Source organism: Mus musculus, chromosome 6 (genome assembly GCF_000001635.26).
Source record: "Mus musculus strain C57BL/6J chromosome 6, GRCm38.p6 C57BL/6J".
NCBI lineage: Eukaryota > Metazoa > Chordata > Mammalia > Rodentia > Muridae > Mus > Mus musculus.
The window spans coordinates 137,090,832-137,113,403 of record NC_000072.6 but is presented as its reverse complement, the minus strand read 5'-3'; the positions used below and the strand labels follow the sequence as shown (position 1 = coordinate 137,113,403).

Below are 22,572 nucleotides of genomic sequence, written 5' to 3'. Positions count from 1 at the left end.
TCCTCATCCCTTTTGTATCACACCTTCATAGCATTATGGGATGAATCAGATTGTGAGAGGTTTTAGTCCTACATCTCCCTGCAAGCCTGTAAGAGTACTTGTCACTTTCACCACCTTTCAAGCTTTCACCACCTTTCAAGCTTTCACCATCTTTCAAACCCAGGACTCACGACTGCATCTCTGTCTTTCCAGTCACCCTCCTGTATCTATTCTACCATACCTCATTGTGCACACAGCCAGGAAGGCCATACCATGCTGATAACATCGCAAGTCCCTTTGAAATCCCTTCACAGATGAGAAGTTATTGTTTCCCAGAGACATAAGTCCTTCTTCACTATGTGTCTACAAAACAATTAGTCTTGCAATTAAAAAAAAAAAACAAAGCAAAACAAATTTATTTGGCATACAAAATAATGGATTTCTTTATGTCATTTTTAAAAAAGATTTATTTATTTTATTTATATGAGTACACTGTAGCTGTCAGACACACCAAAAGAGGACATAGGATCCCAGATGGTTGTGATCCATCATGTGGTTGCTGGGAATTGAGCTCCAGACCTCTGGAAGAGCAGTCAGTGCTCTTAACCACTAAGCCATCTCTCCAGCTGCCTTAAGTCATTTTCATTCCTATGTGCCAGTGTGATTTACTCACGTTTGACCCCAACTATGCTGCCTTCCACCTTGTCCCCTTCCTCCCCTATAACTCTCCCTTCTTCATTCATGTGAGACATGATTATATGGTGAAATCTAAACATGACATCTTAGTTAGGGTTTTACTGCTGTGAACAGACACCATGACCAAGGCAACTTTTTTTTTCCATTTTTTATTAGGTATTTAGCTCATTTACATTTCCAATGCTATACCAAAAGTCCCCTATACCCACCCACCCTCACTCCCCTACCCACCCACTTCCCCTTTTTGGCCCTGGCATTCCCCTGTACTGGGGCATATAAAGTTTGTGTGTCCAATGGGCCTCTCTTTCCAGTGATGGCCGACTAGGCCATCTTTTGATACATATGCAGCTAGAGTCAAGAGTTCCAGGGTACTGATTAGTTCATAATGTCGTTCCACCTATAGGGTTGCAGATCCCTTTAGCTCCTTGGGTACTTTCTCTAGCTCCTCCATTGGGAGCCCCAAGGCAACTCTTATAAGGACAACATTTAGTTGGGACTGGCTAACAGGTTGAGAGATCCAGTTCTGTACCATCAAGGCAGGAGCATGGCAGCACCCAGGCAGACGTGGTGCAGGAGGAGCTGAAAGGTCTACATCTTCATCTGCAGGACTTTTAAGAGAGCTAGGATGAGGATCTTAAAGCCCACTCCCACAGTGACACGCCTACTCCAACAAGGCCACAGCTTCTAATAGTGCCACTTCCTGGGCCAAGCATATACAAACCATCACACGTGCTTATAAAAAGAGAATGAGATAGTTGCTCCTGAAGCCCATGCTTGCCTTTCACTTGCTTAATAGCCAAGGAAGGCATTCAAGGCCTGATCCTTCTACCTCTACCTCCCTAGTGCTGGGATTGCAGGCATGCACCACGGCTTGGTTTCATGCAGTGGAGGCGCAGAACCCAGGGCATCAGTAGTGCTAAGCAAGCGCTCTACCAATGTATTCCCCTCCCCACTAAGCTCTTTTGTTGGGCGGTTCACATATGAGATCTAATCATGATAACCAACATGCTGAAGACCAGACCCTGCAGAAGGCTACACTGCAGCTTCAGACAACCCCAGATTGCAGCGACTTTGGAGGACAGATTGGCTTCTTGCCGATGCCGCCTGTTCCTGACTGAGATAAAAGCATCATCACTCTCAGCATTATTGTCTCAGGAGCCTTGTCACAGCCGCCACCTCACCAGCCCCATGTGCCAAAGGGAGAACAGAGTGCCCTGGAAAACCTATCGGAAGTGATTCAGTGCTTGACCTAGGACGCACCACTTCTGTTCCCACTTCCCTGGCCCAGAAATGAGTGTCTTCAGCGTTTCCTGCAGTGATAAGACTAGCATACCTCCACCACACACTCCTAGAGTAAGGAGTGACTTCCACCTACTGGGTAAATGAGGGGCTCCTGACAGTCACAAGCCACAAGTCACAAGTGATCAGAGCAGTCCCAAGCTTCATCTGTCCCCCACCACCACAGCCTTGGTAGGGGATGACCGAGAGGATGAAGGCTCTCTGTCTCTCTGTGTCTCATCGGCAGGGTAACATTGGGAGTTAGGGCCGAGGGTAAGCCATCCCTAGAATTGCCGTTAAAATTCAGGGCGTCTGAAGATGTGCTGCCCTGGGAACGTGACAGTCATTATTACTCCACCAACTCTTCAGCTCTTTCTGGTACATACTCCAGGGCACCGTGACCCCAGTTTAAAACTGCATTCTGCCAGTGAAAGCTTGCCAGACACATCTGGGTAGGGCTGTTATTTAAAGCTCCTTCAGTCACTGCCTGCTACAAGTGAATGTGGCTTCTATGTGGCATGTCTTACCACCTTCTGTATCAACTAAATAATCCGTCCAAAGGCAGTTGGTTGGTCTATGACAGGAGAGAGCCCCGGAGCACACCCTGTCCTTTCTGTGAGTTTCCCCAAAGGAAGTTCAGAGAGTGTATATTTTCTGGAAGTAAAGTTTATTATGTTGTTTGAAAATGTTACTCCGAGCAACAGATGTTATTTTTGGAGTCTGTGCAACTTTATTTTAGAGGGGGAAAAAAAATGTCTTGGCCGGAGTTAAAAGCTTTCTGGCTGCAAGTGATTGGTATACGGGCTTCCCGTCTGGTTTCTTTAGTAGTGCCATGACCGCTTGCAGGCAGGCAGAGGCAGCAAGCAGTCTACCAGTTTCCACCGGTTTCCAGACTTGGAGTGGTCACCACCCTGCTGTGACTAATGTCCCCGGGGCTCAGAGAAGCTCCTCTCCCTAACCTTCACTTTGAAGAACCGCAGGGAAAATGATGGAGAATCTGCTCCCGTCCTCGGAATCAATTTGGAGTCGGTACAGTTTGTTCCTCTTCATTTGGCTGTGAAGAACAGCAGTGCGGAGCCTCAAAGGGAGAGCCGAGTAGTCCTCTGTGCTGGGAGGATTATTCACAATTTCCTCTTATGTGAAAAGTCTCGAAGTGGCACTCTGCCTTAATGAAGCCAGCACTCTCCCAGAAAACTTCAATAAGTCCTCTTTGGACGGTCTCCAGAGGACAAGGGTCAAACTTCCAAGAGAAACCTGATTTCATTTTTTGCTTTATTCCCCTTTGCCTTTGACGCCCGTGCTCACGATCACTCTCTTGTGGTTGGCTCATTTCTGTGTCAAAGAAAGAAAAGGACACGTGAGTGCTTGGAGATCAGGTGAGGTCCAAGCCCAGGGAACTGACAGTGTCTTCCAGCCCAGGACTGGATCTAGAACACAGGGCAGGGTGAGGCTACTGTGTTCTGATGCTGACTGGTGAGTAGAGACACAGAGTCTAGGGACACTTGCTGGTCAGTCGGGATACCAGGCTTCTGTTAGATGGTTGCACTAAGGACCCAGTTCTTAGTGGATCCCTGTTTTGTCTTGAATGAGAGAACTCATTTTGTGCTGCTTGTCTCTTGGTAAAGGGAATCAATGAGCTTCTTAGACTGCCCTTGGTCTCTACAAAGCAGTGCCTTCCACATAGGCCCCTGTGGTGAGCACCAGAGACAGTGAACACTTGAGCTGCGGAGGAGACTCAAATTTTGGTGACCAGATTTCCAGTTTTAGGTTCTGCTCAGAAGCACAAGAGAGGAAAAGGGCCAAATCCAGGTTCCATGGACAGTAGTGGAGCCATTCACTTGATGCTTGGTTCAGTCAGATTTGACTCCGAGATCTACGGGTCTATGAGGGTGGGGCTGATGACTTGTGCCAGGTGCAGTCTCTGGTTGGTTCCCAGCCTTGCAGCCTCATTTCCTAGAATCATTTTTCTAAGCGTGCTTGCTAGGTAAGAGGCAGCCTGCAAAAGGCTGAGGTGTGGGAAGGAGGGAAGAGCCAGGAAGCCTCTTTCTCTTGATGCGTCCTATAGCATTCACTGCAGTGTCTGTAACTAGGTTAATTGCCTTAAAACAAACAAAAGTCCTCCCTCACATGTGGCTTCCTTTGACTGCAGGTTCTTTGGAAAGCCCCAAATGCTGTGCTCTGGCTACCCATGTCATCGCGCTGTCTTCCCACTGCTTAGGCACCAGTTCCATTTTGATTTTTCCTGTCTGCGATGGCTAATCATCATGGTCAACTTTATTGGCATTAAAACCACCTAGGTCATTAGAGAGGTGCTCTTGTAGATGATTCTGTGGGAAGGCGTTTGCCCTAAGGGTTAACTGAGAGGAAGGAGTCCTGCATGTTGGCAGTTTACCATCCAATGGGCTTGGGATCTGGACAGAAAGGAAAACTCATCAGCTGAATCCCCGAATTCCCCAGCTTTGCCTCCTGTTGCCATGGTGTGAGCTGCCTTCTCTGCTGTGGTCTCCCTGTTAGGATGCTCCACCCAGGTACCTGGGAAGGACTCAGCACTGACTGAACCTGAGAAACCATGAGCCGAAATAAAATTTTCTTACCTTAAGAAATTTTTCACCAAGTATTTTGTCACAGTACTAAGGAAAAAGATTCAACTCGTATCACGGGTCTTGCACTGGATCCCTGGGTCTTTCCTTACTTTAGATATAATAATGGCCCTATATTACATGGTGTCTATTTGGAAAACCTACAGCCATTCCCCTTTCACTGGAAGATCTCGACCTGCAGGAGATATCATCCAATAAATTACCTCTTTTCCTTAAAAGAATTATGCCTTACCCTTTCCTCAAAATGTTCCTCCTTTCTAACCCATTTTGTTTTAAATTTCACATTCACATTGAATCTTAGTTCTTTAAGAACATTTTGCCGTTCCAGTCAGATTTGTATTTTCATCTGAAAATTAACACAGGCACCATTTGCTGCTTATAGTCATGAGTGCGTGACTTGAAGTCACAGAATGAAATTAAAAATCTTAATTTGAATTCTTTCCTCTCCCCTGTTGTCCCAGTCGGAGTTTCTCTTTCCTTTCTTTCTTTCTTTGCTTTGAATATCATGCCCTCCTCAACATGACCTGCTTGGCTTCTATGCCCTCCGTCTGACACTATTGACTTAGAACAATGGAAAGCGTTCATGATCTCTGGCCAAGGACCAGCTTTGCTTTGGAGAGGGGTTCTGAAGAAGGGGTGCTCAGGAGCAGTGAAAAGAAGAGCTCAAGTCAAACCCTGGGTACAAGATGACGACCTGTGTTCTGCCCAAGACAGCTTCTCTGGAGACCTTCAGACAGCTTATCCATATAGCTCATTACTCTTCACAGACCAAAGCTTGGTCTTTTATTTACATACTAATTCAGTCATTTACTCCTGGTTCACCCCAGGAATCATCATCCCATGACCCCAGCCCCTTGATTCTTAGAAAAAGACATCAAGCACTTTTTTTTTTAACATTACAAATGGATTCAGAGATGTGCATGCATTTGTAATCACAGACATTAAGATAGCTGGGTGGGATCCCATCCTGAAATTACCACTCACACCATGCCTACGCCCAAACTAGCTCTGTCTGAGGCTAACCTTGAACTCAGGAATTTGCCTAGCTTTGTAAAAACAAATAATAAATTTTGTGGGATCTTGCCCTGTGATCACCACTCCCTAAATCTCTTTATCTCCTTCCTTAATGTCTTTCTGAGAAGCTGGCTCACAGTGCAGCTGCCTCTGTTCTTTTAGGTCCATGAAGCCCCTCATACAAGTCATATTGCATCCTTATGTTTTGCATAGTTGAGAAATTATATATTCTTGAACTCATGTTTTCAGAGTTCTTTCCCACAGACTTAAGGGCTGTCCTGAAGGTCACAACGTTCTACCATTCTGCTGAAACATTAGGTGCATCCCTGTCTCCTGGACTCATACTATTTCTGATTATCATGGAGTCATTAATCTTGGCAGAGAGGACATTCCCCAATAACCTTGCCAGGGAGAACATGTCCAAAAAGAGGAACATGAATTATGTACATTATTAGACAAATGAGCCTCATGCCTAGCAACCATCAACATTTGTGAAGGCCTGAATCTTACTGGCTCTGTTCCACAGATGGGAAACCATGTCATACTGTCCCTTCCAGGCCCATGTAGGACTTGGCATCCTCTGCTCCATTCTGTGTTATTTCAACAAGAGGCAGAATTAGGGGTCCACATTTGCACCAGCAGGCTCAAGAGTAATCAATAAATCACTTCAGCCAAGCTTCACAACTGTTGGCTTACCAAGGCCATTAAGATGCCACTAACAGGGGAATTGAAACTGTTTGTGTGAGATTCTGAGGTCTGATGAGCGCTTGTCAGGAGGCCCAGGTTCATTTCTTCACTGTGATGCTCAGTAGTTGTGTGATGATGAGCAGAGCTCATCTTTCTGAGGCTGTTGTCAGATAAGAGTAGGGTAAATAATGTCTAAGAGTCCATGAACAGAAGATCATAGATGTAAAGTAAATCTGATTGTGACTCTAAAAAAGAGATACCTTTGTAATTTATTTTCCAACCTTGAGAACAAAAAAGATCTTTGCAGGCATAGGGAAACACACTGTTTTGTCCACACTTCCTCGTGCCAATATTCCCATCAATCTTACATTTTGTGGTCTTGCCTTGGGAGAGGTAAAGAAGGCACTGCCAACTCTCCTTCAGAGGTAATGAGCTTGAGACTTAAGGGTTGATGTAGCTAAGATCACACACACCTTCTATTATATTACTACCTTCTTTTTTCATTGTGGATAGAACCTCAACAAAGGTCCCCAAAGAATGGGCATTAAAGAGCTGTTTCCATGGAATCTGCACAGGTCTTCCATCTGCTTTAACAATGTCTTTTACCCCTTAAACAAAAACGAGAATGTGGGGTATATGAGACTGTAATAGTTTTCCACCTCCTGACTCCCCCAAGAATACCAATGTCCCCACTGACAATGAATGAACAAAAGAAGGCAACAGAAAGAAGGACAAGCCCTCCTTTGGACTAGAATGTCACCAACAGCACCAGTGGGAATTACAGAAGGCACCAAAACACACCATCTGCTACTGGAGGGTGGTATTCAAGAGGGTCAGCATTGAGCATCTCTCACAGATTCTGTGTTATGGTGGGAAAGTTGAAGAGTTGGGGGGGTCATAAGTCTTCCAACAGACCTTCAAAGGGTCCAGGAAAGAGGTACAAATTGCATAAAAATTTTGCTTGGTTGCAAATGCACACATTTCATATTATTTGTCTATATTCATGCATATGTACATATAGAGAGAGTTTTGTGATCTGTGTGGTCAATAGATAGCCTTACAGGTATATAGAGAAAGAGGGTAGTTGCTAGAAGAAAAGAGATGCAATGTTAGTATGTAGACAAACAGAATATGAGAGCCATTTGTTTTCTTCTCATAGCTTTGTTTGAAAGTACATCAGAAGAAGAGACAGAAAATGCTGGAGATAAAAAACTTCCCCACAGTAGAGGTCATGGGATCCATCTCAGTACAAAGAGCAAGAGGCGCTCAACTTCCTGGGGTGAGGGCTGGAATTCCTGTTTTCTCGCCCTTAATTACTTTTGTGCATCTTTGGAGCAAAGATTCTATTTTACTTTTTTTTTCTTTCTTCTCATGTTTAAGATGGAAACCTAAAGGAGAACTATCTGCCCCGCTCATCCTCTGGTTAGGTTAGTGTTGCTTCAGGGACAGGCAGACACTCACAAGTTTTAGCATCACATCCTCATAAAAGAGGGATATGGCTGTTTCCAAAAATGGCCATAAATTCCACTCCTCAAGTAAGCCTCACAGAGTGGGAATTTGTTTGAAAAATGACTTGTTTCTCAAGCGTCTTGCATGTCTCATGTGACATTTTGGCATGGAAACTCTCAGGGTGGGTGGATTGTAAAATATTTGCCCAAATTACAAAATATTTGAAAGCTGATAGCAGACTTCCACTGTTATCTGCTGGTTGCAGATAGTTTTAAGCTATTCCGGCATGTCTGCTTGGTGTCCATTTTTCTCCGGCCTTCTTAAACAGAAGAGTTCTAGAGTGCAGAGTGAGGAACCCAGGCTGCCTGTGAGCAGCTCATCTAGAGGTCGTCTAAGAAAAGAAGCTAAAAGAGAAGACGGGCCCAAAGAAGCTGGCACATCTGTAGCTGCCCCCATCCTCTCACTAGGATGGGCAGTGGATATTTTACAACACTTTGCAAAGTCTAACACTCCTGTCAAGTGTTATCTCACTTAATCCCCTTAAAAGCTCTATGAGATAAATACTATTTTTATGCACATTTTGTGGCTCAGAGACCAGAAGCTTAGAGATCCAGCTTGCCACGTGTATGTGGTAGTCACCAAGCTTTGGGCTACCCCTTACCTTACAGACTCTGCTTCTCTCTCCTACCATGACAGCAACACTCCCTCTATGCCCAGATCGGTACGTATCCTAGTTTAGAAGTGACAAACCCACGGCTGTAGAGATTTTTCTGATATTTCCCAGGCATGCAGGGCCGCTCTGTTCGATGCTCATGGAATCTGCTTTGCTGAAGCTGCTGAGATGAGACATCCGGTGAGCACTGATTGCAATGTTGACACTCAGCGATGCAGCTTCAAGAGTGGAGATGAGATCCGTGGGAAGCCGCATGGGGACAAACAAATCTCAGGATTCTGAATCCGAAGTCTGACCTGCGGAGGGCTCCATGGACAGTTTCCACAGGAATATATTCTCTCTCTACTAACCTTTGTTGGCTTGTAGAGTGTCCCCCACTTTGCTGAAAACATCCCAGTGTTGTTAGCAAACCTGTGACTTTGCCACCAAGAAACAACCACTCTGGAAATCAGTCTGGCGGTTCCTCAGAAAATTGGACATAGTACTACCGGAGGATCCCGCAATACCTCTCCTGGGCATATATCCAGAAGATGTCCCAACTGGTAAGAAGAACACATGCTCCACTATGTTCATAGCAGCCTTGTTTATAATAGCCAGAAGCTGGAAAGAACCCAGATGCCCCTCAACAGAGGAATGGATACAGAAAATGTGGTATATTTACACAATGGAATACTACTCAGCTATTAAAAAAATGAATTTATGAAATTCCTAGGCAAATGGATGGACCTGGAGGGTATCATCCTGAGTGAAGTAACCCAATCACAAAGGAACTTGCACAATATGTACTCACTGATAAGTGGATATTAGCCCAGAAACTTAGGATACCCAAGATATAAGATACAACTTGCCAAACGCATGAAATTCAAGAAGAACGAAAACCAAAGTGTGAACACTTTACCCTTTCTTAGAAATGGGAACAAAACACCCATGGAAGGAGTTACAGAGACAAAATTTGGAGCTGTGACGAAAGGATGGACCATCTAGTGATTGCCATATGCAGGGATCCATCCCATAATCAGCTTCCAAATGCTGACACCATTGCATACACTAGCAAGATTTTGCTGAAAGGACCCAGATATAGCTGTCTCTTGTGAGACTATGCCGGGGCCTAGCAAACACAGAAGTGGATGATCACAGTCAGCTATTGGATGGGTCACATGGCCCCCAATGGAGGAGCTAGAGAAATTACCCAAGGAGCTAAAGGGAACTGCAACCCTATAGGTGGAACAACAATATGAACTAACCAGTACCCCGGAGCTCTTGTCTCTAGCTGCATATGTATCAAAAGATGGCCTAGTCGGCCATCACTGCAAAGAGAGGCCCATTGGACTTGCAAACTTTATATGCCCCAGTACAGGGGAACGCCAGGGCCAAAAAGGGGGAGTGGGTGGGTAGGGGATTGGGGGGGTGGGTATGGGGGACCTTTTGGATAGCATTGAAAATGTAAACGAGGAAAATACCTAAAAAAAAAAAAAAAAAAAGAAACATCTGTTCGTGTCAATCTTATCGAATATTGCTGTCTTGAAATGTCATGTATGCTTCATGTATGGTAGCTATTAAGCTCAAAACTAGATCATATTTAAGAAGCTAATAAAGAGACAATTACTATGTTGCATTTTAAAATTACTTTTACCAGCGTGTTGGCATTTTGAACAATGTAATAGTGGCATTTCAACATTGCAAGTGTTATCTATAATTATATGTAATATATACTGTAAAATATTATTATATAATAAAATATTATTATAGAATATTATTATGGTATTTTGACATAGCTGGATTTATTTGTAATTATGCATATCATATGTGTTATAAAATATTACTGTGAGATCTGAGTCACAGGGTCTATAAAAATACTCCACAAAACAAAAGTAGTTAAGGACTCTATAGCAAAGACTGCATTAGAGTTTGGGGGAGATTCCTTGGTCTAACACAGGCTGCTTCAAAAGTCCCCTGAGGGTACTGTACTGCAAAACATTTTGAAATCCCAAATGAAGCTGGTGGTTAGATGTGATCACGAATCCGAGCACTTTCCAGCCACACCCACCTCCTTCCGGGTCTCAGTTTCTGCCCCCACCCCCACCCCCACCCCAGCGCCTCCTCTCCTTCCTTCTCAGTTCTAATGAACGTTCGGTTTCTCTAGCTGCGTGAGACCTGGTGCTCTGGAAACCAGGCCTGTGTTAGCAGGCCCAGGGGTGGACTGAAGCCAGGACTTTTGTGATTCCCTCCAACCTTGTTTTCCTGTGGAAACACGGCCCCAGAGCTCTATGCTCGCTCGAGGGTTGAGGCACCAAGTTTATATAGCTTTACTGGAAACTCTTGTTGTCTCCCTGTGTGACAGTTTCTTCTAATTTCACTGTCTTTTTTTTTTTTTAATTCTCCAGCAGGCAGAGATTGGTCACAAATACACAGGTGGCCCCAGGTGTGTGAATATTTTTCAGATAGTTGGTCATGCATCAGACATATTGGGAGTGCCAAGACTAAAATGCACAGATGACATAAACACAGCATCTAAGGGTGGCTGGAGTATTGCTGGCTGTGTTGTTTACACCATCTGACAGGGCGGATGAACTGCTCCGTGTTCGAAGCAGCAGAAGCCTTTCTGTGTTCTGGAACCATTAGCAGATGGCCGTGGCTGCTGTTTGTGATTCCAGTGGATTTTTTTTTTTTTGGTGTCGTTTTATTTTTTTGTTTTTGTTTTTGGTGGTTTTTTTGTTTTTTGTTTTTTGTTTTTTTTCTTTTGACCAAAGGACATCAGCAAACTCTGGATTGCTTCTGATTATCAGGTTCCCCTTCATTCTGCATTGAGTTATGGTCAAAGCCAAGTTTGTACTTGGCTTCCTAATGGGCTATGTGAACATTTATAACAGACTTTCTTTCTGTTTTGGTCTGGCAGATTTTGAAAGGAACTGGCCTCACAGGGATGGCAGCATGAAGCGGACCAGGTGGTCATGTCCTGAGGCAATCTGGACAAAGCCTCTGCACTCTGCAGACTGGCAAAGAGACTTGGTGGATAATAGCAACCTCAAAGACATATATCAAAAAGAGAGTGTGCACCCAGCCCTAATACAGCCATCACAAAGTACTTGTGCGCTAAGCAGCTTAACAGAATGTGGTCTCTGTAGCACTGTGAGAGAGAGGTCTGGAGTTGCTGGCCAGCACTTGCTTTCTTCCAAAGGCTAAGGGAGAGTCTGCCCTGTCTTTCTCTGCTAGCTTCTGGCAACTTTGAGTATGCCTTGGTCTTTCTTCTGTTTTTCGTATTCATGTATTGATTCATTTGTTCACTTCTGCATGTGTGCACACAAGGGCATGTGCACATGAACACCTGTGAGTAAACCTGTAGGCAGAAGAGGACACTGGGTATCCTTTCTACCATCTTTCTTCTAGTCTTTTGAGGCAAGATTTCTTCTTGGATGTACATTTTTGTCTTTTCCAGCTCAGCTGGCATACGGCAAACCCTAGCTATCCTTTTGTCTCCATCTCTCATAGAACTGGTGTTATAAACATGTAGAGAGAACCCAGCTTGTCCCTCACGATTATGTGGCAAGTGCCCTTAAGTCCTGAGCCATCCCTCCAGTCCCTGTATTCATGTTTTAACATCACCTAGTTCTGTGTGTATCTGTCTCTGTTATCAAACTCCCCTTTTAGAAGAACACAGTTGTAATTGATAACAGCCCAGGAAGCCATCTTAACTGCATTAACAATAAAGTCTGCAAAGACTCTGTTTCTAGATAAGGTTACATGTGTGAGGGTGGGGACTTTAGGGTCACTGAGGAGAAAAGAGTGGGGGTAAAGACTTCGGGGGTCACTGTGGAGGACACTGTTCAACCTGCAAAACTCTCCATCTTGAAAAATTCCCAAGGAATGTAATGTAGAGTTGTGGAGTGTGTAATGTATAGTGGAGTGTATAGACTCAAATAATTTGCCTTTGGTGGATGTATTTATTCCAGATGCCTTATCTAGGTGCGGGGCAAACAAAACATCAAACTTTGGATCTCTTCTTTTTTTATAAATTACAATTATTCTTTAATTCCGAATTTCCCAGGGACCGGTTTTTACTAGATCCGCCTAGAACTTGCTAGCATTTTTCTGAATGGTATTGTTCCTCTTTCATTTGTAAACCTTAGAGTCTCTCTTGCTTTTTAAACTCACATCTAAAGATCAGGATAGAGAATTTCTTTTATGAACAAAGCACGCATCTCCAGTCCTGTTGCAAGGGAAATTTAATGAAAGATCATTCATTTGAAATGAACAAGGCTCGCACTCTGGGCTCCTACGCTCTCCCTTCCAGAGCCATGGCCTTCACAGTGGTTGGTAGTGTTGTGTAGAAACGGTAGATCATTTTAAAATTCAAGATGAACGCCAATCACAGTGCCCCCTCCTTTCTTTATGGAATCCCTGGGTGACCCTGAGGCTGCAGAGTGACTGGAAAAGCACTGACCCAGAAAGTCAATGTGTGACAAGTCACATTTTCCTTATTACTTAAGGGAAACTGTGCTGTTAATTTTTATTCTTAATCCATCTGCTAAGTGTAAACCCATGACTCACTGAAGTGCCTTCCTCCTACACTGTAAATATTAGGACTTACAAAGAGGCTGAGTCCACGCCAGTGAGCAAGTTCTTTCCTGTATTTATTCACTTGCAGAGGGGCGGCTGGGGGAAGCATTTTTTTTCCCTAAGTAACAGCAGAAACTTTAGTCATTAAAAAGCAATGTATTTTCAAAGAAAAGTTATACCAATAAAAGAATCTTTTTTAAAGATAATAATATAATTGCATTAGGCTTTAATACCTAAAAACATGCAGGCTGGCTCTGGTTCTAATCAAAAACAGCTCTGTTAAACTTCAAATACTATATACAAAGTCAATTTAAAAAAAAGGTTTGATTTTGGCAGATGTCTATTCCAAGTAACAGGGAACCATGAGGCAGGAGCCCCACCTGGATTTGGCTTCCCCAGTTCAAGTCATTATACCTTTTCTAAGACAGGCTGATATGATAACTTGGCCACAGTATCACAGAAGGGCACAGTGTCACACACGGCCTCTGTCCTTCTAGCAGTCTCTCGCCTGTATCTGACCTAGATCAAGGAGCATAAAGTAATAATTCCTCCATTGTGAGGTGCCTACGCTGTCCAGAGCAGGAGCTTTCCACCTGAACTTTCTCTGGGCTTTTGAGTTTGGAGGGGAGAGAGCACTGTGCACAGTAACTTCAGAGACAGCCTACATGCCTTGGAAGAGGGAGCAGAAATAACAGACAGTATCCGAAGCAGGCACACCGATACATTTAGAAGCACGTGAGTCACCCTGGGGCAGGCAGAGGTGCTGAAGGTTAGGCTTCTTAGTAATATAACCTCAACATCGTTGCACCTTGGCTAATCGTCTCTGCTTCCCTGTCTGCCTTCTCTAGTTGCCTGGCCTCTGCGCTTTCCATCCAAGGGACTATCATTCTCTGCTTTGTCCTTGTGAAATTTGGTGTGGTTTTTTTTTCCCACCAGAACCTTCCTGTTTTCTTTTGTTTATAAAGATTAGGTCGTCTCTCTGTCTTTTAACAAAAGCCAAAGATGAGGCTAAAGGATCTCTTTGGTTGCCAAAAGGACAGTAGCCACCCTTCTTGCCGTGAAGAGCAGTGGAATTTAACAGTGCAGGACAAACCAGGCCGTGTCTTCTGTGTTTTATAATTCCACAGTGGTTGCATGTATTTTGTAATTATCTCTGAAGACCTTTATTAATCTGCAGAGTGCAGACAAGGAGACGCTATTTATTGTTCATTTAAACTGTTGTGGGACAAGTCAGAACTTTGTACAGAGGACACACTTGGCATTTATTGTCAAAGCACAGCTTTTACAATCAAACGATTTTGGCAATTAGAGAGGACCTTAGCAATAAGGGTAGCAGACAGTTCATCAATCTCCTATAAAAGGAATACACATCTTACCTGACTTCTACAGGACAGACCGGCATAATGGGGTGGGGGCATTCTGATGGCACCGAACTTGCTTTCTTTGCAAGGTGGGGAGGGCTTTCAACACCTCTTCAGAAAGCTTCGTGCATTCTGGTGGTGCCCTCTGGTGGATAGATGGAAGGCTTAGCTGACACCCCTCAATTTAGGGGCATTTGTTTTCTCTGTAGTATTTGTGACTCTTGCTACCATGTAGCTCTCTCTCCTTAATCTTCTTCCCTTCTCAGGAGCCTAGAAGTTTCTGTGACAAGATGGCTTACCACAAACATCACTGGTTTGTGGTCAGGGAGGAGCGTCTACGGTAAAGTCAACCGAAGTGGAGGCCTTAGAGTGGCCTCCTGGTCACTGTGGGCGCAATTTAGCCGTTGCGTGCAAGCATCAGCCTTCGTTATGTTTTTGTAAATGGCTCAAAGCTGCGGGCTGCATCTCTGGCAAACTGCTTATGAGGAACAAAGGAGAAAGAGAATGTTTTTCATTTAAGAGGCATGTGGTTCTTATTGCCTTCCAGAGATTATGTTTTGTTTTCTCTTCATTTTATTTTTAAAGTTAGTTTTCCACTGTGAGATGAAGTGATTTTCATAGGAAATGTTGACAGTGTAGAAGGAGGGAGATGAAGCCCGTCGTACCAGATCGAGGACTGATCTGGGATGTCGCCAACGGCTCAGACTACTTCCTTGGAATGAACGCTGCTACAGAATTTAATGGGCTGATCTAATTTACCTATCTGTACAGCTGCATTGTCTGATTTTTAAAAATCCAATGAGAGCATTGCATTTATGAATTTCCTGTCTCAAATTAGGAATGTTATAATCAGAATGCTAACAATAGAAGCTACTTAGTAATGTCAAACCCTTACCTCAGCGGGGCCCCTTATCTCCATCCATGACCAATCTCTCCCCACAATCCCTGCCAGAGCTTGTTCAACGTCTTTGGTCCCTATTCAACCAGGATTTGTTTGTGTGACAGTAGTAAGCATAGCTTACCAGATCCTTATCACATAGGTCACACACAGCCTGACTGGATTTTACGTCTGACCTTCCTGCCTCGTACCTGTGACTTCTTGGATGAGGAATTTCCAGACTGGGATTCAGAGTCCTCCGTTTACTCCGAGAGAGGGAGAACATGCAATGTCCCTAAGGCCGTCAGAAAAACTCAGAGGAAAGGTTTCCATGATCGACTAATAATGCCTGACACGGGCACCAAAAGGGCATGGTGGAGGTCTGCAGGCCTCTCTCAGATGGCATTAATATACATTTGCATGCACACTCTCTTTTACAAGTATTTTATTAGATAATATTTATTAATCCGGCTTTGGGGTGCTATCGAATTGGAAGCAGAGGAAGGAGGATTGTGAGTTTGGGGCTGGGCAGCTACATAGCAAGACGCTGTCTGAAGATAAATTATAGAAATAAATAACTTAAAAGACTCTGAAAATGCCCTGGGGATGTAGCTCATTGCCCCTATCACAGTCATTATTGAGACTAGCATTACCAATTAAACAGTAATCATTGCAGTGCACATAATTCCAGCACTTGGCGGTCAGAAGTTCAAGGCCAGCCTGAACCATAGAGTATGATGAAGGATAGCCTGGGTTTCAGAATGAGGCCCTATCTTAATAAAACCGAAATAGATGAAGATTGCTAATGAACCACTGTACGAAGAGCTGGTGTTCCGAATCTCTGCTCGATAGACAGCTAACACAGGAGCTGCAGCATCTAGCTCATTCATGCCGATGGCTGTCAGTCATCAGGCCTCACGGGGTGCGCTGTCCAATCCCTGTGGCTTTGGACCTCACAGAACTGGTCAGAGCATTAGCTTTAGTGAGCACCCATTTCTCCCAAGTGGACAGCAGCTCCGCGGCCTCTCTTTCTTAAGCGGCATAGTAAGTCATGGACTCATATGGGCTTGTTTTGGAGGCACTTGGATCTCAGATGTCGTTCATCTGCCTGGAGTAATAGTCTTGCTCAGTGGTGAGTGCCACCAAACCAAATGTTGCTCCTCTTTCTCTTCCTTCCTTCCTTCCTTCCTTCCTTCCTTCCTTCCTTCCTTCCTTCCTTCCTTCCTTCCTTCCTTCTTTCCTCCCTTCTTGTCTTCCTTCCTTTCTTTGGTTTTGGGTACAGATATGAATCTAGAAAGCAGACACAGCAGTTTCCTAGTTCTAGTGCCTCTTCAGGACACTAGAATTGTACCGATGCATGAACGATGGCAGGAAAGGGTATAGTGTAGTGTGTAGTTCCTACTACCCCGCTTGAGGCTCTGGGCAGACTGCACTACCAGCCCCACCCAGGTTCCCTCAGATCTGAGGATGAAACACACAACACACACACACACACATCCACACACGCGCACACACACACACACACGGACACACACACACACAACACACACAACACGCACACACACACACGGGCACACACACGGGCACACACATACACATGGGCACACACACGGGCACACACATACACGGGCACACACACACACACACACACACGGGCACACACACACACACACACGGGCACACACGGGCACGGGCACACACACGGGCACACAAGCTTATTTTTTATATGCTTTAGCTCAATGGCCGGGAAGCCTCCCCTGGCTGCCACACCCTTCTTTTCACTCCCAGCTCAGTACTTCTAACTCTGCCCTCAACTTTGATTGATCAGTTACCTTTAGTCCCAGCTCAGCACCCTAAATCTGCCTTCAGCTTTGTTGCTCTTCTAATCTCCTGCCTGCTACCCCAGGTCCCGTCAGGGAAGAGGCCAATGGCCGCTCCACCTGAGTTCTCACATGGCTGTTGGCTCTCCCTCCTGTGTCTGTTAGCCTGCCTCCTGGGGGCGGCGGGGGTTGGGGGGGGGCGAGGCTGGAAGTTCAGCCTCTTCCGCCCAACTCCTTGTCCGCTAGCATCTTTAATGATCGATCAAGCATCAATTGGGGAACAGGACCTTTTGGGTTCACAAAGAGATTCCCGATCAGAGCACCCGAACACCCCCCCCCCCCAGTGTAGTTCATTAAGGAGGAGGTGCGGAGGGAAGTGGAGATGTGTCCCACCTCCTCAGCTGTGGCCAGGCTCCAAGAGAGCAAGAAGGGAGAGAAGGGATGGAGTGAAGTTCCCAGTGATGTTTTGATTTTCAACTCTCCCAGGTTCCTGAGATAAGGGGATATTCCAGGCAGTTTTATCATGGCTGGAAGAGGCTCAGGTAGAGTGTCAATCAATCTTATATCCCACCCCTGCCGCCTTTTGCATGTCAATCTTTACTGTTTTCTGCTTCATTTTGGACTGGTGAACAGCCTCATATATATATATATATATATGTGTTGCCTGTATGTTATTTTACTTCACACTTCTTTATTTTGTATGTGTGCATGTGTGTATGCCACAGCACACAAGGTCGGAAGGCCACCCTTAGACACCAGTTCTCTCCTTCCATTATGTGGAGCCTGTGAGGAAACTCAGTTCATTAGCCTTGGGAGCAAGTTCCTTTACCCCCTGACCCATCGTCTTTCTCAGAATGTCTCTTAAACCAAAATTTCAGATTTTCTTGACATTTATTAGTATAAAAGGGACTTAATGTATGTCATCACTCTTTTTAAAAATAAGTTTGCAGAATTACAGTGGTTAAAAATAGTCCCACTTCCTCTGTCGTTATTTAAATTGTTTCAACCCAAATTGACTAAAGATTGTTCTGTGGTTTTCCATCTCTTGGCTTGTAAAGGTACACATTTTTGTGAGAGAACATTATATATTTTTTTCTGAAAACAAGTTTTTTTTTAACAATAGGAATTATGCTCACTATTAGCACAGATTTTAATCACTTGAATTTATGGCATTAGAGAGTGGATCATGTAATTCTATGAATTCAACCCAAGCAAACTGTCTTGTTAAATATAAGCTGTATAAGTTTCATTCAAAGTTTACAGAGACACAGTGAAGCTTTGTTTTGTTTGTTTTTTTAGGTTGTTTTTCTAAATAAGATCCATTATTAAATGCCAGCTTAGTTGAAATAAATATAGCTTTAAAACAAGGAAAGGCAAGGAAAGAAGAGGAGAAAGGATAGGGAGGGAAGAAAGGAAGGGGAGGGGAAAGATAGCGAGGAAGGGAGGGAGGAAAGGGGGAGCAGTTCTAAGTTTCAGTAACTCACTTTTACACAGGACCTGCAGACCACTATGAGAAGGACAGATCTAAGGGAGATAAGTTTTTTTCTATTTAAAAATATTTGAAGAAAACCCAAATAAAAATTAAACTAAAGCAGAGGGTCACTCATGTAGGATGCTTCAGTTATTTTCCGCCAAGTTCATCTGCCTGTGTTCAGACTTCTTGCCAAAGCCCAGGCCAGATCCTTAAAGTAAACAGGGATGGGAGGCTGTCTGCTCAGGAATTCAACACCCATCCTTCTCCCTGCTCCCAGCTTGTGTGGCCCAGCTCAATGGGGCCCTTGCTCTGCACCTCAGAGAAAGAGGTTCATCTTATATTATAAGGTTCTAACGCCAATGGGAAGGGCCATACTGGACCTTGTACAATGGTTTCACAGTAGACCAGCCTGGCCTTCCATACAACTTGGTGGTTCATAAGACAGTATAATTAGCTGGAGGTTAATTATTTGACCTGTGTGACTATTAGTGACTGTCACATTTGAAGAGGGCAATAAGCACCTGCATTCCCTTCAGAGACTAGGAAAGACCACAAGACTCATAACCCCAACCAAAATGTCTACAAATAAAATGGGAATATTTAAGATTATTCCAGTAAAATACCAGTCAAATATCTCCATCTCAGTCAATCCAGCATAACATAAAGGACTAGAATACCACAGCTCAGGGCGCCTGTCACACAAGGCCAACCAGCACAGATGGGAACTGAGGTTTGTTTGTTTGTTTGTTTGTTTGTTTGTTTGTTTGTTAAAGTCACACTTTATGCAGAAGGCTGTAGCCTGGGAGAGCAGGAGGTCAACATCCTTAAAAAGCAAAATATCTGCCTTGCATTTCATCTCCAGCCAACAGATCCTGTCAAAGAGAAGGCAGGCAGTCAGTCAGTCCAGGACTGCCTCATCCTGCCAAGTGCACACCCACATGTCTGGGATTTGGGGTGTCTCTGAGACTCTTGTTATCCAGCCCCTCACTCTTCCCTTGTTCTCTGATGTCTGGACTCAGGCTCTTCTTGACACCCTGAAACTCCTTAGTGTCTGCCTGTATCAACCTGTGGTCCCCAAGGGCATCTGGTTGAGAGGGCGTAGGACCAGGCCAAGCGAACTCTAAACACTGTGTACACATTAAGCTTTACAAACATGTACCTGCAAATTTCTTAATACAGTATGGAAGAAGTACAACTATTTCTTTATAGCCCAGACTATGACAATTCCCTATCTATCATTTCTATCCCCTCTCATATATAATACCTCCATCTTAGTTAGGGTTTCTGTTACTGGGATAAAATACTATGACCAAAAGCAACTTGGAAAGGAAAGGATTTACACTTCTACTTCGAAGTCCAGGACAGGACAGGACACAGACTCAAGGCAGGATTTTGAAGCCAGGATGTCAGAGACACAGAGGCCCTTGTGCTCACAGATAAATACTAGGGGAACCTTAAATGTTAGCACACAGGGTTGTTCCTTCAAGGGAAGGATAACTTGTCTGCAAGAAGTCTGGGGGTGGATGTGGTTAATAGCCTGGTGACCTTTATCTATGTGGCTGGAGAATGTACCAGACCCTCCTGCAGACTCTCTTCATAAGCTTGTTTTCTCTGTCAATCTACAGAACCTTATGGAAGGTATCACATGTAATCCATCTATGGAACCTATCTCATGGAAGGTGACACATGTATTATAGAGTTTTGACGTAGTTAACATCCAATCTCTCTTCATATCTGTTCCTTGCATGCTTTGTTATGCACATGGAATTGAGTTCATTATCTCCAAGAAAGGTCTTCATCAAATTGGGCTGATTAAAGGCCTAAAATAAACCACCTGGGGTCAGACTCCTGAAGTTTGAAACAACACCAGCTACTTGGTAGTGTTGAACTGAACTGCCTTCCTGTCTCCTGCAGATTGTCAGTCTGCCGATTGTGAAGGTCACAGAGAGAAATGGTGTTTACTGGCTTGCTGTTCATGGCTGGTCAGACTGCTTTCTTATAGCACCCAGGACCACCATCCGCCCACAATGGGCTGCTTCTGTTTATTGAATTCTTCTCCCAGATATGCAAATGACTCATTTAATTTCCTGTTGATTACCTCAGACTTTATTGAGATAACTTTGAACAAACTCCTTCTTCCTTTAGTTAGAGAATTTACAATTGATAAAACACCATTATCTGCATTGCGGCATTTAACAGAGATATAATTATTTGTTCGTTTTCACTTTGCAAATCAGAGTGCAAGAACTCAGCAAGTCTCCCTTGCTGGGGAACCTGTGAGGAGAACAGCAGTGGTGGGATTCAGACCCAGTTCTTACCATTGCAGGAACAACATTTTGTTTTGTCACTTGCCAAAGAGCTTGTTGTGCACGGATGGGTACACAGGATTGGTGTCGTGTCTCAATCAATCACACGGACAACTTTATTTTTCTCTAAGTCAACCTAATCTTGGCCTCAGGTTGCATTCTCATTTCGAAGATACAATTTAAGCGTCAATTGCATGCGGTTTTGGCCTGAAACATCAGAGTTCTCTTGATGGACTTGGGATAATTCAGTTACCCTAGGTTCCTGCTGTCATCTCCTCACTTGCCCTGTGAAACTTAAAGTCTGATGCTAAACAGCAAAATGCCCTCACTGCCCTTTAGACCATCATTCACTGTGACCCCGAGAATACCTTCTGATAGGACATTCATGTTTACATGTGGAATAGTCCCCCACAGGCTCACGTATTTGAACATGGGACCCTACTGGTGTCACTATTTAAGAAGGTTGTGGGACCTTGAGGAGTAGAGGCTTCTCTCCCTTCCTTGTCTCCTGTGTTTACCCCACCCCCACCCCCCACCCCTGTCCTCCAAATAGGAAGTGTCCAGAGACAGGATAAACACAGGGGTCTCATTGCAATCTAGCTGTGAGTGCCGATATCTTGTGATGTGGTTCAAGTCAGCAACTAATACCATCTCTTCCTTCATATTAGAGCCCTGGGTGTGGAAATCAAGGATTAATGTAAAGAGGAAAAGAAAAGAGGGGGAAAATTATAGAAAATCTCAGCCAAAAAGATCTTACTCCCTTCATGACTGCCGCTCATTTACTCTAGTCTTATTCCCACAGGGCTAGGAACTTAACCTGCACTTGGTACTGGCGAATGGCAGCTAGAGACATCATTCATTAGGCTTGTGCGGGTCACAGTTTTATGGCTGAATGAAGTATCGACCAATGAATGCTTAAATGGGCATGGTAGAGAACTGGCTGTGACTGAGAACAAATGATAACAGCTACTAACAGCTGAGACCCTCCTTTACCTTCACCCACGCTCACTCCAGTTTAGCTGTTACCCATACCAGCCCATTGCCCATGATCTCACACACTGAGTCCAGTTCTGAGCCCTCATGGATCTGTAGGATGAGAAGAGGAGGGCCAATCCCCTCTCTGGAGAGAATGTTCACTGAACAGCCTCCAGGTTTCCTTCTTGCTTCAGTACCTCCACTGGTTTTGCCCTCATCAGCTCAGGAGCTAAGGGTGTCATTGATTCGGAGTCTGCAGTGTTTCTCCATCCAAACTGGGTCTTCTAGTGACCCTGTCTAACCATGAGGTTATTCTAACAGATATCAGATGTGTATATAGCATGGGTATCTATACTCAACTCCAGGATCTTTTTCCACACTTAGTATATTTCATTGTACATAGTACTCAGCTCCTTGAGGATACTTCATTCAAATATATTATGTACTTTAGTCATATCCCCTTGTACGCCCACCCTCACCATTTTCTCTCTCCCCTCTCTCCTCCCACCAGCCCTTTTTATCTTGCTTAGACAGTTTCATTTCTATGTTCATGTCATATGTTCATAAGTTATGTCTCTGTATACAGTCTATGTTCCACAATAATAGAAAATGTTTGTCTCTTAGTGACTTGCATGATTCACTTAGTGTGATAATCTCTTCTTCCTTCCTTTTCCCCAAAGATGATATCATTACTTTGTTTTTAGAAAGAACTAAAACTGTATGGTGTATTCCACATTGCTTTCCTCCATTTCTCCCTTAAGGCTCCATAACTTAGCTGTTGTGAATACTGCAAGTGCCTTTGGTCTGTGTTGACTTGTAATCACAC

The 22,572-nt window shown here is 44.2% G+C and overlaps 1 protein-coding gene and 1 long non-coding RNA gene across 4 annotated transcripts in view; both read left to right on the top strand.

Annotated features, from left to right (window-relative positions):
• Rerg (RAS-like, estrogen-regulated, growth-inhibitor) overlaps positions 1 to 22,572 on the top strand; it is a 115,672-nt gene that overhangs the window by 57,093 nt on the left and 36,007 nt on the right. The gene's annotated exons all lie outside the window — the stretch shown is intronic.
• Positions 1,334 to 6,896, top strand: Gm52923. Its single transcript, XR_003956538.1, has 2 exons — positions 1,334 to 3,426; positions 4,103 to 6,896. It is a non-coding gene; the product is annotated as a predicted gene, 52923 (long non-coding RNA).